This window comes from Sceloporus occidentalis, unplaced genomic scaffold, assembly GCF_023333645.1.
Source record: "Sceloporus occidentalis isolate IW3139 unplaced genomic scaffold, rSceOcc1.0.p SCAF_5, whole genome shotgun sequence".
NCBI lineage: Eukaryota > Metazoa > Chordata > Lepidosauria > Squamata > Phrynosomatidae > Sceloporus > Sceloporus occidentalis.
In genome coordinates, this window is record NW_028316985.1 from 80,573,820 (window position 1) to 80,587,170 (window position 13,351).

The window sequence follows — 13,351 nt, forward strand, 5'->3', positions numbered from 1 at the left end:
TGCATCTCATTGTATTATGTATTGAACTGTATTCTGTAACCAGACTCAGTCTGTAGGGAGAGGTGGGATATAAATAAATTATTATTATTTATATATTTATATTTTACTCTCACTCATTTAGATAAGTAAATTCCAGAAATGTATGCAATTCTTACTCCAGAACCTTTACATGGTAATCAGTTTTGGATAGCTCCAGAATATCCTTTCAAGAAATATCATGTTAGACTTCAAGCATAAAGTTACTCATTTTTAGTCTGTTTTTAAATTCCATACCTTGTCAATAATATTAGCAAAATTGCAGAGCTTGGACATGGCGATGCTGGCTGGAGGAATCTGGGAGCTGTAGTTCCCCTACACAAAAAATAGTTGCAATATCTGTATAAATTTTCAGTTAACTGACATGAACAACTCTTACCCCATTTTCCTGGTAGTGTATGGCCCAATCCAGATGGGCCTTTGAGGAGCCCTCGTCACGTGTGAGGGTTGCCTTGTAGGCGGTGCGCCCACACTGCTGGCAACCCTCACACGTGACAAGGGCACCGCAGCTGCAGTGCGCCCACCAGATGCAGCGCGTAATGGTGATGTCGCAGCTGCACCGCCTCCAAATGGGGCAGCGCAGCTGTGACATCTCTACGCCGTTGCTGGTGCTTTGGGGTGGTGGAAGTGCACCATAAAAAGGAGCTGCTTCTAGGCACTTCTTTTTTGCTGCGCAGGAGCGCTGCGCAATTTAGTTGCTGCGGTGTTCCTGAGGAGCAAAGAGAGGTGCTAGGGATGTGCCTCTTTCTGGTGGTGTGTACCCTGCCTATGTCATTTTGGATGATTTTTCCATTCAGAAGAACAACTTTAGGTCTTACAAGTTACACCAAGGATCACAACTGTGTCATATGCCAGAGAATCTATACCACAGTAATTGTTGTTATAATTCTTGTCTTCAAGTGGCCCTAAAATAATTCAGATGAAATATGTAATTAAAACAAAAGAATACTATGAATTAATGCAGTTATGACTATTTTTGGTGATACAACAACATTATAGGCTTCTGCTGGACTACTAGTTTGTTGGTACATCACAAAGGTACACATGCACAAACATTACATCAGATTTGGCACAAGAAGAACAGACCAGCTGGTATATACATTAAAGCATGTTTCTACAAGAGAGACTTCTTTTCCTTTCACAAGCCACTTGCTAGCACAGCTGTGGTTTGATAGCTTAGTTATATACATCACTTCAGATTTGCTACTTAGTTTGCATTTACCATCTTTACAAAGGCACTGCAGATTAAGCAGAGAAGATTTAATTCTGAGGAAGTATTGAAGTTCACAGATGATGATCTGGACAAAAAACAAAAACAAAAAAGACTTGAATTCTAGGGGGGAAATTAGCATCAGAAAGCCAATTGAGGCACCTCTGGATAATCCCCTTGTGGGATTTGCATGCCCATCTGCTGCTGCACTTTACATGCTTACTGCTCACAGCGCATTTGATTCCAGCTCTTACCTTTGCACGCAGGGTGACAGTCACACACAGAGTGCATTACAAACACAAACTTAAATCCAGTTGCTAGTCCCAAGTAGAGTAGACTCATAGAATCAATGGAACTTACTTAAGTGCTTATTACCAAGCTCCCATTCATTGAGTGGGTTTATTCTACTTTGATATAGGCAAATTTCTGCACAGCTCCTGAGTTCCCACAAGATGGTCCCATGCTATATTTTATTATTCTCATTCACAGAATGATAACCTCAGCCCTGAAGAAATGAACCTTAGGGAATAACTGACAATGGGGAAATTGCAAGCAGTTCTTAAACAGTGGTAGTAAATGTTGAAATACAAACACTTGTCCTGACAGTTCACATTGCAATGTCCCCCCACAAAGAGACCCAAAGGGCAGGGAGTTGTGTGAATCCATAGCAACCAACTGTTGTAGCAACTTTCATCAGCACCACCAGGAATTGGCCTCTTGGAAATCTCCTGGGACTTTATGGCCCATTCAAGACCAAGCTAATCCCAAAGCTTTAGATTATAATAGGAGTTATAGCTCACTATAATATTGTATTGCTGGCAAAATCTATCATATACACGTACAGATATGTACAAACACACCATTGTGAGAAATATAGCAAAACTAAGAATAAACAAAAACCTGAAGGAGATGGAGGATTACATTGGCCCGTTACAGACGGGCATAAAGTACGGACTGGGTCCATATTAGGGTTAGAAAGGAGCGTCCCTTCCGGATGTCCTTAACCCTAATACGGACCGAGTCCGTACAAAGTGGCAGCACCCGTTCCACATGGGGGCTGCCATCTTTACCTAGCGGACACGCTGTGTCCACATGTCGCGTGGTGCATATGACGCTGCAAGTGTGCCATTGGTGCCTCGCAGCATCATATCCGCGCTGCAAAGAGAAACGCCATTTTGGCGCTCCTTATTTGCAGCGCGGAGGAGCCTCATGGTTTGGACGCTGGAGCTCCTCCGTGTTGCAAATGGCGGCGGCAGCAGACCGCCCCTTCTGGGCGGTCTGTAACACGCCATTATCATCTGCACCTATCAAAATGTCCTGGCTCTTTTACCCTGCATGTCCTGATTGCACTATGACACTGATTTTAACAGCAGTAAGAAAAACATATGAACTGCTTTTCCAAATCAGACACGCATCCATGAGGTTCTGGCAACAGCTGTCTACATGTGTGTCTACATGGACCAAATAAAATAATCTCACCTAATGTTCACAGTGAGCTTTCCAAACAAAATACAGGATGACTGGGGCCAAATCCAGGTCTTCTCATTGCTTCAGGCCTTTATTCCTGAGGAATAAAAGTGAGGATTGATCCCAGTTTTGAGCAGAAAATCCAGATATTTGTCTGTGTGGACTGTGCTTGATAGTGATGTTGGAGTGACACTAGGAAGAGGAGTTCAGAAATATGTATATTCGTATGCATAAGGGGGCAGAGGAAAAATAACTAGAGTGCACACAGCAATGCAGCCATACATACTGCAAACCTGCCTTGGTATGTGTAGACAAGCCTATGGTTGCTGCAGATCAGGGTAGCCTTAAGGTATACTGGATTTTCCTGCCACTGTAGACACGCTCTAGGCCCCATTCCCACTAGCTCATTTGCCCTGGGTAGATCTGGTCTGGATTCCCTGAGCCAGTACCAAATCTCCCCGGAAAGAAGTTCCCACTACCCTTTACCTTGATTGAAGCTCCCCGATGGAATTTGCCCCACTGAAGTTCACATTTGCAGAGTAGCGCTTTAAAATGGAGCCTCCTTTTTGTCAATCAAATTCACTTCCTCTTTTGTCAAAGGTGACGTGTCCTACAACCATTGGGCAACGGAATGCCCCCTCTTTTTTAAAAAAACAACAACCTGGCGACAGCATTCACATATTCTGTCAACTTGTATGTGCATGTGTTGTGTGCCTCCAGGTAGTTTCAGATTCCCTCCGCTTGGCATCCTCTGCTTTCCCTCCATTTTCCATCCCATATTTAATCTCTCCTTCTCTCCTCCTTGGCATCCTCTGCTTTCCCTCTGTTTCCCACACATATGTAGCACAAGCATTCACACATTGTAACAATTTGCCAAATTGAAAGGGAAACATATGTAGCACAAGCATTCGCATATTCTGTCACAAACACACACAAAAATAATTTTTAAAAAATGCTGCTTGCAAAGCGACCGGTGTGAGAGGGGAGGCATGTTCCACCCTCTGCCCTCCTTCTGGCCTAAATCCCTCCCCTGAACTTGACCCAATCATGACCGGGGCCAGGTTCACATCGGCCAGCAGCAGGGAAGAAATGGGTTTTCCAAAAAGAAAGTGGAAATAATCCACTTTCGGAAAATCTGCTCTAAGGGGGATTTGCCCTTGACCTGGTGTGCAAGACCCTGATCCTGATGTGTTAAAACCAGTGCCAATGGGAACTTCCCACTTTTAATCCAGGCTACAATTCGGTACAAAAGGTAGTCTGAATGGCCCCTAGGTTGCCCCAAATACAGCAGTCTTCTCAACATCTGTATTATGCGACAGTTTTATTGTTTATTTGATTGTATTGTTATTACTTGCTATCTTTTTCCCTTTGAAAATGGAGGTGGAATAAATACATGTAAGTATTTCTTATTTCAATCAGGCCTTTGAAGACATAAAAGAAAAGAAAAACACACCAGGGTTTTTCAGTCAGACTAAAATTATGGCACATTCAGTAGCACTTGTAAAAAAAGAATGTATATATATCACACCCAAAGCTTAATGAACAAGAACACCAGAAGCTTAAAATCAATAAAGATTTTTAAAATAACCACACAAGAGATGACATTGATTATCTTAAAAATGTAATTTAGCAATATGGAGTATGGGTTAATTTAGGAACAGAAGGAAATATATGAGACCACATCTATTACCAACCTCTCCTGTAATAAAAAAAAACAATTTTTACTACCTCATGTCTGCAATATTGATTTCATAGTTAAATTTGGCTTAAATGTAGATAGAGGTTTTAGGCAAGAATGTACAACAGAGGGGAAAAAATCTAATTTCAGCAAAGAGAAATGGAAATGCTACTGAGCTGGCAATCAAATACAAACTGATTTCCTGTGGAATATGAAAATAGCTAAGGACCTCCTGCATTCTGCCTTCAGCAATTTGCTCTGCACCAAACAGAAACCTGGGATAATCTTTACCCTACATTTCTGTTCAGACTATGACAGCTTCCTCCAGGACAACAAGATAAAAGCACTCAGAAGAAGAAAATGCAGTAGAAGAGCTTTAAAACACTGGAAAGCATCTGCTGTTTTGCAATGCGTATCTGAGACTAGCTTCTGTAGAGATAATAATCATGCTGAAAAGTAGTCATCACTCTTCTCCAGTTCACCATCAGGGCTGGAAGCAGGAGGTCTAGGAACAGCACTGCAGGAATATTAATGTCATTTTGTTCTGCTAAATGACTCCTATTAATTGCATATTTCTGAGACTGAATGCCAACTGTGTACTTCTGGAGCTGACAACCTCCCTGATGTAATCCATAAGGGACTCTGGGGAGTGGATTTGAAGGGGAAGGGAGCTCCGTGGTTTGGTCTTTTTCTTTTCTAGCAATCAGTACCTGATTCAGTCATCTCTTAACACTCTGATTTTTCTTCAGAGGGTAATATGTGATAATTATACATGCTGGCAAATAGCAATACTCATGCTTATTATTTTGTGTGCCTCCCTTGAACTGTGAAAAAAAATCCTACCTGCATTTGGTTCCCTTGGGTGCGAACACACGAGAGACTGCTATGTGTAAAGAATGCTTTATTTACAAATACCAATGTGAAATGTAAGCAGAGACAGACAATGGGTACGTTCCTAGTAGGCTGCAGATCTGTTAATGCCACAGCTTGGAAATGTTACCCTTTTGGACTACAACTTCCAGACTCTCCTAACCAGTGTGTGCTCTGGAGCTCTTTACAGGCCCAAGAGCCCAGGCTGATTGGGGGGATTCAGGGAGTTGGAGTCCCAAGACGTAATTAACACACATCCATAAAGCTCTTCTTTACACACATCAGATACCCAGAGTAGGGGCCCTACAGCTCAATGTCAAGTTCTTCCAGCTAGCTCCAAGGTGGGCAAAAAGCAGCCTGAAGGCCAAATGTAACCTCTCAGGCTTCTTAACACACTCCTGTGCCCTCCTCCACACATTTTTTTTCCTGAAAAGGGCCTCTCTAGAGGGCACTGGAGCAATTTTACTATGTTTCCTCATCCTCCGACCCCCACCCCATAAGGATGTTTCAGTCCCAGGGGGGCTTTTCTCAAAACACATTATGGGGATTGGGGGGGGAATGCCCCCCTGCTCCCCAAATGATGGCAGGGGAAGTCAATAAAAATAAAAAGGTCAATAAAAAGTGTGGAAGCAAGTGTGGTCCTCAAAGTTCTAGTGAAGGCCCTGGGACCTTTGGAATTTGCCCACCAGCAACCATCGGGTGACTTTGGGCAAGTCACATGCTCTCAGCCTCAAGGGAAGGCAATGGAGAATCTTCTCTGAACAAATCGTGCCAAGAAAACACCATGATGGGTTCACATTAGAGTTGCGATAAGTTTCGGAAATGACTTGAAGGCACGTAGGACTTTTTCACATGGAGGAATGCATCACCATTCTGAAAGAAGAAGAAAGTGGGGCCAATTCGGAAATGCACGTTATCTTATGTGCCACCTCATCACACACAAGATGAGAACAGCATCCATACAAAAGAGAATTCAGTGCCAATACGAAAGAATTGATCACATGAGTACTTACCGATTGGCTTTCTATTGCAAATTAATGTGTTTGTGTCTCTACAGAGAGGACAGGATTGTGTCTTGGGAAATTGCAGCAAAGGATCATGAGAGTTGTAGTCTGTGTCTAGCACTTCTTGGCAGAGCATTATAATGAGCTGTACTGTTGTTGTTGTTGTTGTTGTTGTTGTTGTTGTGTGCCTTCAAGTCGTTTAAGACTCATGCCAGACCCTAACATGGGGTTTTTGTGGGCAAGATTTCTGCAGAGGGGATTTGCCTGCACTCCCCCCTATCTTTCCTCCACAACAGCTGCTTTTTCCTCGTCAGGCAGGGAGGGGAAATAGCAGCAAAGCATCATAGGGATTGTAGTGTGTTTCTATCAAACACAGTCCCATGGCAATCTACAAATGCATACCACACCTGGCAATTGTGAATTGACTGTGGATTTGGAGGGGAACAGGATTTGTAAATTCGGTTGTTCACCAAATTTGCCTAACGCTGGATGACTAGTGATTGAGTTCAGATTGCGTTTGCGTTTTCTCCAATGTTGTTTGATAATCTCATGTGAAATAATGCTCAACCCCATTCGATGCCCCTGGATTGAGATCAGTTTAAGCTTCCAATTTTTAGCGTGTGAAAAAGTACTGTCCATAATAACAATGAGCTAACTCAGCAGTGATTTCACTCCTTCAGCCTCCTCTATTTTTTCATATTTAGTTAGCCCCTTGCTAACTGGTGGTGGCAATTTCATTATCCTCAAGCTGTAATTATTAGAGTCAAATTACTTCCCTATTCAAAATGCTCTCAGGCTGCATCTGGGAATTCTGGGAGCTGAAGTCCAAAACATCTGGAGGACCAAAGTTTGGGAATCACTGCTCTAGAATATGTTGGATTACAACTCACATCATCCCTCACCTTATGTTGGCTACAGTTGGTGGAGTTGTGGTCCAACAACACTTGAGGGATCACATGTTGCCCAATCCTAGAGGAAGAGGACTCACTGGGATCCTTTTAAATATATAGCCCATTTTTTCTCATCCTAATGAAATCTACAGTTGCCCGTCCATTTTTGCGAGGGATCCGTTCCGGACCTCTCTGCAAAAATGGAAATTCAGCTATATTCAAGCCCCATAGGCTTGAATAACCGTGAGTACCTGTTGGCACCCGTGGGTAGGCGCCACAGGCACACGCCCCATTTTGTTCCCTTCCATTTGCCACCCATGAATGGGCGAGGGATGCAGACTTCAAGTCTGCAAAAATGGAGGGGCAACTGTACTGTCTACAGACTCAACAGGGGAGAACACAGGAATTTGCTTTATACTGAACCCAATCACCAGTCCATTATTGCAACTCCAATTTGCAGTGTCTCCACAAAGTTTCAGACATGATTCTTTCCTAACCCCACCTGGAGATCCCTGCTCACCTCCTTTCTTGACACTAACCCAACCCTACCTAGCTTCTGCAATTAGATGGAATTAGATATATTCAGGGAGTTATATTGATAATCTACCTTTTGACCTCCCTTGTGCTTTTGTTCTATCCAGCTGGCCCTAGAAGATTCAACTAACTCATTATTACTCATTCCCTTTTCTCACTTTACTTTTATTTCCTTATTTTCTCTTCTTCACCTCTCCCCTCAACTATTAAACACACTCTTTACTTACTGGGTTTCTAACCATTGTTTATACTTACTTCTCTATTTGGCCAAGAAATAGTTTCCGTTCCTGGCAGTGTCTGCCAAAACAGAAGCCACAAGGCTGATGTTAAAATTAGGTCAGTAAACAAGGAAGAGAAATAGCTTGATTCTAAACAAATCTGTAACAAAGGACACACTGAGACACATGTGCTGGCCCATTCAAAGAATGCATATGCAAGCTCCTATTTTTTATGCATTAAATTTAAATGGGCACAGAATTTTTACTCCATCATTTATACTCCATAATATGAAACTCTATTTCACACATAGATTTTATATTTTATCCAGAGTTGTTTCTAATTTTTACCATCAGTATGACAAAATCAGTTCTAAGGTCCCTTCACACGGTGCGATTATGGCACTGTGATTTCACTTTAACTGCCATGGGATGATTAATAAAATCCTGGGATTTGTCATTTAGAGAGAGGTATTTAGAACTCTCAACCAGAGAGCTCTAGTGCCTCAACAAACTTTAGATCTCAGGATTCCATAAGATGTAGCCATGGGAGCTACAGTGGAATCATAGCACTGTAAATGTGTAGTGTGAGAGGGCCCCTAGTTCTGCCACTGCTACAAATACCATACATAAGTCTAAGTGGTGCTACTGACTGTACTAGCACAATTCTGAACATTCAGCAGTAGATTCAGCATTATCCCATAACTACAGCACTTGGTATTTCCAGGCAGTTTCCCGTGTAAGTACTAACTAGGCATGACTCTGCTTAGGTTCTGAAATCAGACAAAATCTCCAGGTGTGTTCTGGGTGCTGTGGTCATAGGCCAAATTAGTGTCACTACAGCAGTTCTGAACACTCACCAACAGATTTACCAAGAACAGGGTATAAATAACAGTAAATAAATAATAACAAATCATCCCAGAAGAGAGAGCCAGAGGCTTTGCCATGTTCATCGAGAGCAACAATGAGTCCAAATGGATTCAAGCAGCTGTTGACTAAATGCATAAGTAAAAATAATTAAGATAATTTGGATGAGAAGTTTATCATGGAATAAGAAGAGGCATGATCCAGTGGTGTAGACCTGGGAGCAAGCAGAAGCTGTTCAAGTACCAGCAATGGAGAGGAAATTTCCATCTGTCAGAGGCAACAGTTGGAATCCCCTGTGCTTGCAGGACATTAGAATGAATTCAACAGCAACTTAAAATTATAAAGTCAATTGATAATTATACTAGATGCGATATTTGTCACATCATTATAGCAAAAATGTAACCTAGAAACACTTCACCATCTCTAAGAAGTATCTAAAGACCACTACTGACTAACCTATTATTTAGCATGTATTTATCTATACATTATATCAAATTACAAGAAAAGAGATTTTAACTAAATATCTGGAGGAAAACTTCCAATAGTGGATGACTGCCTCAGAAGATGGTAAATTTTTCTACAGTGGGGATATTTAAGCAAAGGTTAGATGACCAACTCCCTTGTAGATTCTTGCACTGACAGGGAGTTGGACTACATGACCATTGGGGTCTGTCTATTTTACTAATAACAAATTTGCCAAACTAGTTGCTTTGCAGCATTAAAACATTTGCTAGATTTTCACAGATTATGTGATATTGCAGACACAAAGGTGTTTTGGCAAAATAAGTCTCTGCCAACCAAAATACCAGGACAAATAACCATCACTTTGCAGAAGTATTGAAGTGAAAGCAGGCAAATGTTGAGCATGTTCTCCTGAAGCAAAACTGACAAATACTAATGTAAAGAAAGGAATTTAAAAGAATTACATAAAATCATACAGCTGGAAAGGACCTCAAAGTTTTCCTAGTCCACCAGTGCAGGAAACCATTATTACAGCATCCCAAATTATCTCTATTTTCTGTTTTCTGCTTAAAGAGAGTAGACTGCTCTCCACTATCAACCAACTGTTCTACTGTTGGATTTACCAATCCTAGAACAACTGGTTCTCAGTAAGATACAATGAGAATCCTTCTGCTTAGAAGTGTACACTAGGGATGGAGAGAGACCTCGCAAAACAATTCCAGACTAAGACACAGAGTAAGTGGGTCCACCACCACTCTAGATCCACTTCTGTAATATCACAAATGCATTTATTTCTTCAGAAAGCATTTTGTTTCTGCCACAGCATGGTGGAAGGAGCAATTTATCTAGTTCATTAGGAAGCAATCCAGTCCTGCCATATAGAAGGGTGAGGAACGTGAAAGGCTTTCAAATCGGCCATGGTGATTTATTAAGTAATTGAAGCTTTGGGCATTACACAGACAAATTTCCAGAAGGCAATTGTTTCAGCCTGGTTTTAAATTCAATCATGTTTCAAAAGTAAAAGAATGTTTTGGTTACCTTTTAGCAGTCCTAGTGCCTGGTGCTTGTGTTGGCAAAATGTATTCTCCTTGGATAAACAGGAGTATCTTTTCCAGTGGGGCATGAACACTGATATATTTGTTGTGCACTGAAGCTAGTAGTTTATCACCCTGCCAAAAAACTGGATATAGCTGAAGCACTCTTTTCAAAGCAATCTGGTCAAGATTTTTGGCTATATAAAGCATAAAGCCATTTCACAAGTGGCAGTTAAAACATTTTTTTCTTCCTTCTGTATGCGCAATTTAAATGAAAACCTGCATTAAACTCATGAAGCAGTTTTCAGACTCTGTTCCTGGAATATTTAGGTTCCTTGAAAACTTAGGGGATGCTGGGGATACTTTATTTTATTTTACACATGATTCTTGAAAGCCAACTTCCTCACCCTTGCTGCTGTTTCCTTTTCATGCTGATAGGAATAATTATGTGTGATCTTGACTAAATTTTCAAATCACGTATGGCATGGTGGACAGACACAGTGGGCTGTGTATGTGTGTATGTGCCTTAAAGTTGCCTGTCAACTTATGCTGTTCCCATGAATTTCAAAGAGTTTTCTTCGGCAAGGAATACTCAGATGTGGTTTTGCCAGTCCCTTCCTCTGAAATATAGCGTACAGCATCTGGTATTCATTGCCAGTCTCCAATCGAAGTGTTAGACAGGGCTGATCCAGCTTAGCTTTCAAGATCAGACAGTATCTGGTGCCTTTAGGGTATTTAGGACCCACAGAGTGGGCTGTACCTGCCCCATTTTAACTGGCCTGGAATCCAGTGTCATTATCACAGTGGCAGTACAGCTAGGAAATGTAGTGCAGGTTGAGTCTCCCTTATCTTAAATGCTTAGGACCAGAAGGGTTTGGGATTTTGGATTTTTTTCAAGTTTTGGAATACTGCCATATACATAATGAGGTATCTTGGTGAGGGGACCCAAGTCTAAACATGAAATTCATGTATGATCCATATACACCTTATAAACATACCCTGAGGATAATTTTATATGTAATATTTTAAATAATTTTGTGCATGAAACAAAGTTTGTGTACGTTGAACCATCAGAAAGCAAAGATGTCACTGTCTCAACCAACCATGTGGACATTTTTGGATTTTGGACTATTTTGGATTTGGGAATTCCAGATAAGGGATACACAACCGGTATAGCAGTTGGAAGATGTCATGTGACACTAAGGACTAATTGGGTTTCACCTAGCTCCATACTGTACTGCTACTGTCTAAGGCTGGATGCCTCAAAGCAATGTGTTGCTCAGCATTGACTGGAGCTCAGACTGTATGTTCCAACTTTCATGCTTTCTGTTACTCCTCTAGACTTGTAGCTATTTTATTTTAAGCAGGGCAGGTTTGTAATCCAATCTTTCTATCTGTTGCACAGCTGGCAAAGAGGGGGAAATAAATGCAAAACCCATTGCACCAGAACATTCATTTCATTACTGTATCCTATACATCTTGTGGTGTCCTTAAAGTATTAAATTCATACACAAGGCATAAATTATGCATGCATCAGTATTCATTGTGATTCAACTCTTTTTTCAGTACAGTATCTGGCAGTCAGTTACCATTTACTTATTTATTTATCCGCTGAAAGATTTTCAACCCGCTTTGTCATTTTGCGTGTTTTTCCATCTTTTACCTCCTCTTGCTCAGTCACAACAATTTGATTACTATAAACAGAAATGCACAGTTCCAGAAGGAGGTAAAAGGTGTAGGAAAATTTGCAAACATCTCAGTGAGGGCTTGGTATTCATCGCTTTGCTTTTACTTAGAGCCAATCTCTTTTTAAAAACAGGATCAGCTTATAACTGACTAGCTCTACAATGCAATCTCTTTTTAAATAATTGACCGTGACCATGCACCCACTCCTGTACCCAGTTAAGCACTGTGAACAACATGTCTTTTATTTCCAATATCGTAACATATTTTACTGGCACAATACTTGCCTCATGAAGAACTGGAGTTATCATAAGAGCAGATCCCCAAAGAATCTCAGGATCTCAGGGTCATCTGTAAACCTGGAATTCAGAGTTGTATAATTTGCTTAATATGGCGAAACCTACAATTTTCTGACAATCTGGATGTTCTCATTTGTGCAAAGATTACATTTTAATGCTCTAGTGCAAGATGAGCAACTTGTAGCCTTACAGAGAGAGAGAAAAAAAGATGTGGTCATGCCTAGTGCAGATTTCAACCCCTGATAGGCAAAGCTTGGGAAACAGTGGGGAGGGGGGCTAGGCAATAGCTCCAAGAATCCTTCAGGCAGTTTGACTAATATTCCCACTGGCTGGAGACTTCTGAGAATTATAGTTCAAGAAACTAATTTTCCAAGTTCTGCCAATGTTTATCTTATAGTAGGAAATGCTGTTTTTCACACACACACACACACACACACACACACACACACACACACACCATTATTATGGGTTGGCATGGGTCATCCTTTTCTGGTACTGGAAAGAAACATTCCCCATGAGTTCAGGCTTGAATGTACATTTCCAATCTGGCCATATTTATACTTTGGCAACCATTCTGCTGCGTGAAGCACTTGTCAAGTGAGTCATTCAAGGATCTTATGGGCATCTCTCCTAGCTTCCCTTGCCACCTTGGGAATAATTCATGATTCATTGACATGTGTGTATTCCTCATGACATAAAGTTAACTGAATGTTTCATCTTGAAAATCCACACGAGTGCCCAAAGACATTTTGAATCTGGCAGCCACTTCTATTGCCACATTTGAGCCTAGTTTGTTGGAGCCTTTAATAATAATAAGCTTTAATAAGCTTTTAGTTGTTAGTTATCCCATCTTTTATCAGCCATTGCCTCACATGGCAAAAATACATTAATGATAGTCCACATATTTTAGAGGTAGCTTTCCTTCTTTTTTCCTTTTTTTACCCATTCCTTATGCATTCATTAGCTCTCTTCTGGATTGACATGTGCTCACTTAATAACATTGTCTTGTATATGATAAACACTTATATGAAAAATAAGAGCTGAACTCTAAAGCACTTCTGAAGACAAGTGCAATGCCAGTGATAAATATTAATAAGCCAAC

At 41.0% G+C, this 13,351-nt stretch overlaps 1 pseudogene; it reads right to left on the reverse strand.

Moving 5' to 3' along the window:
- Nucleotides 1-521: 521 nt before the first annotated feature.
- Nucleotides 522-13,351, reverse strand: part of LOC149312369 (lysosomal alpha-glucosidase-like) — a 37,102-nt pseudogene continuing 24,272 nt past the window's right edge.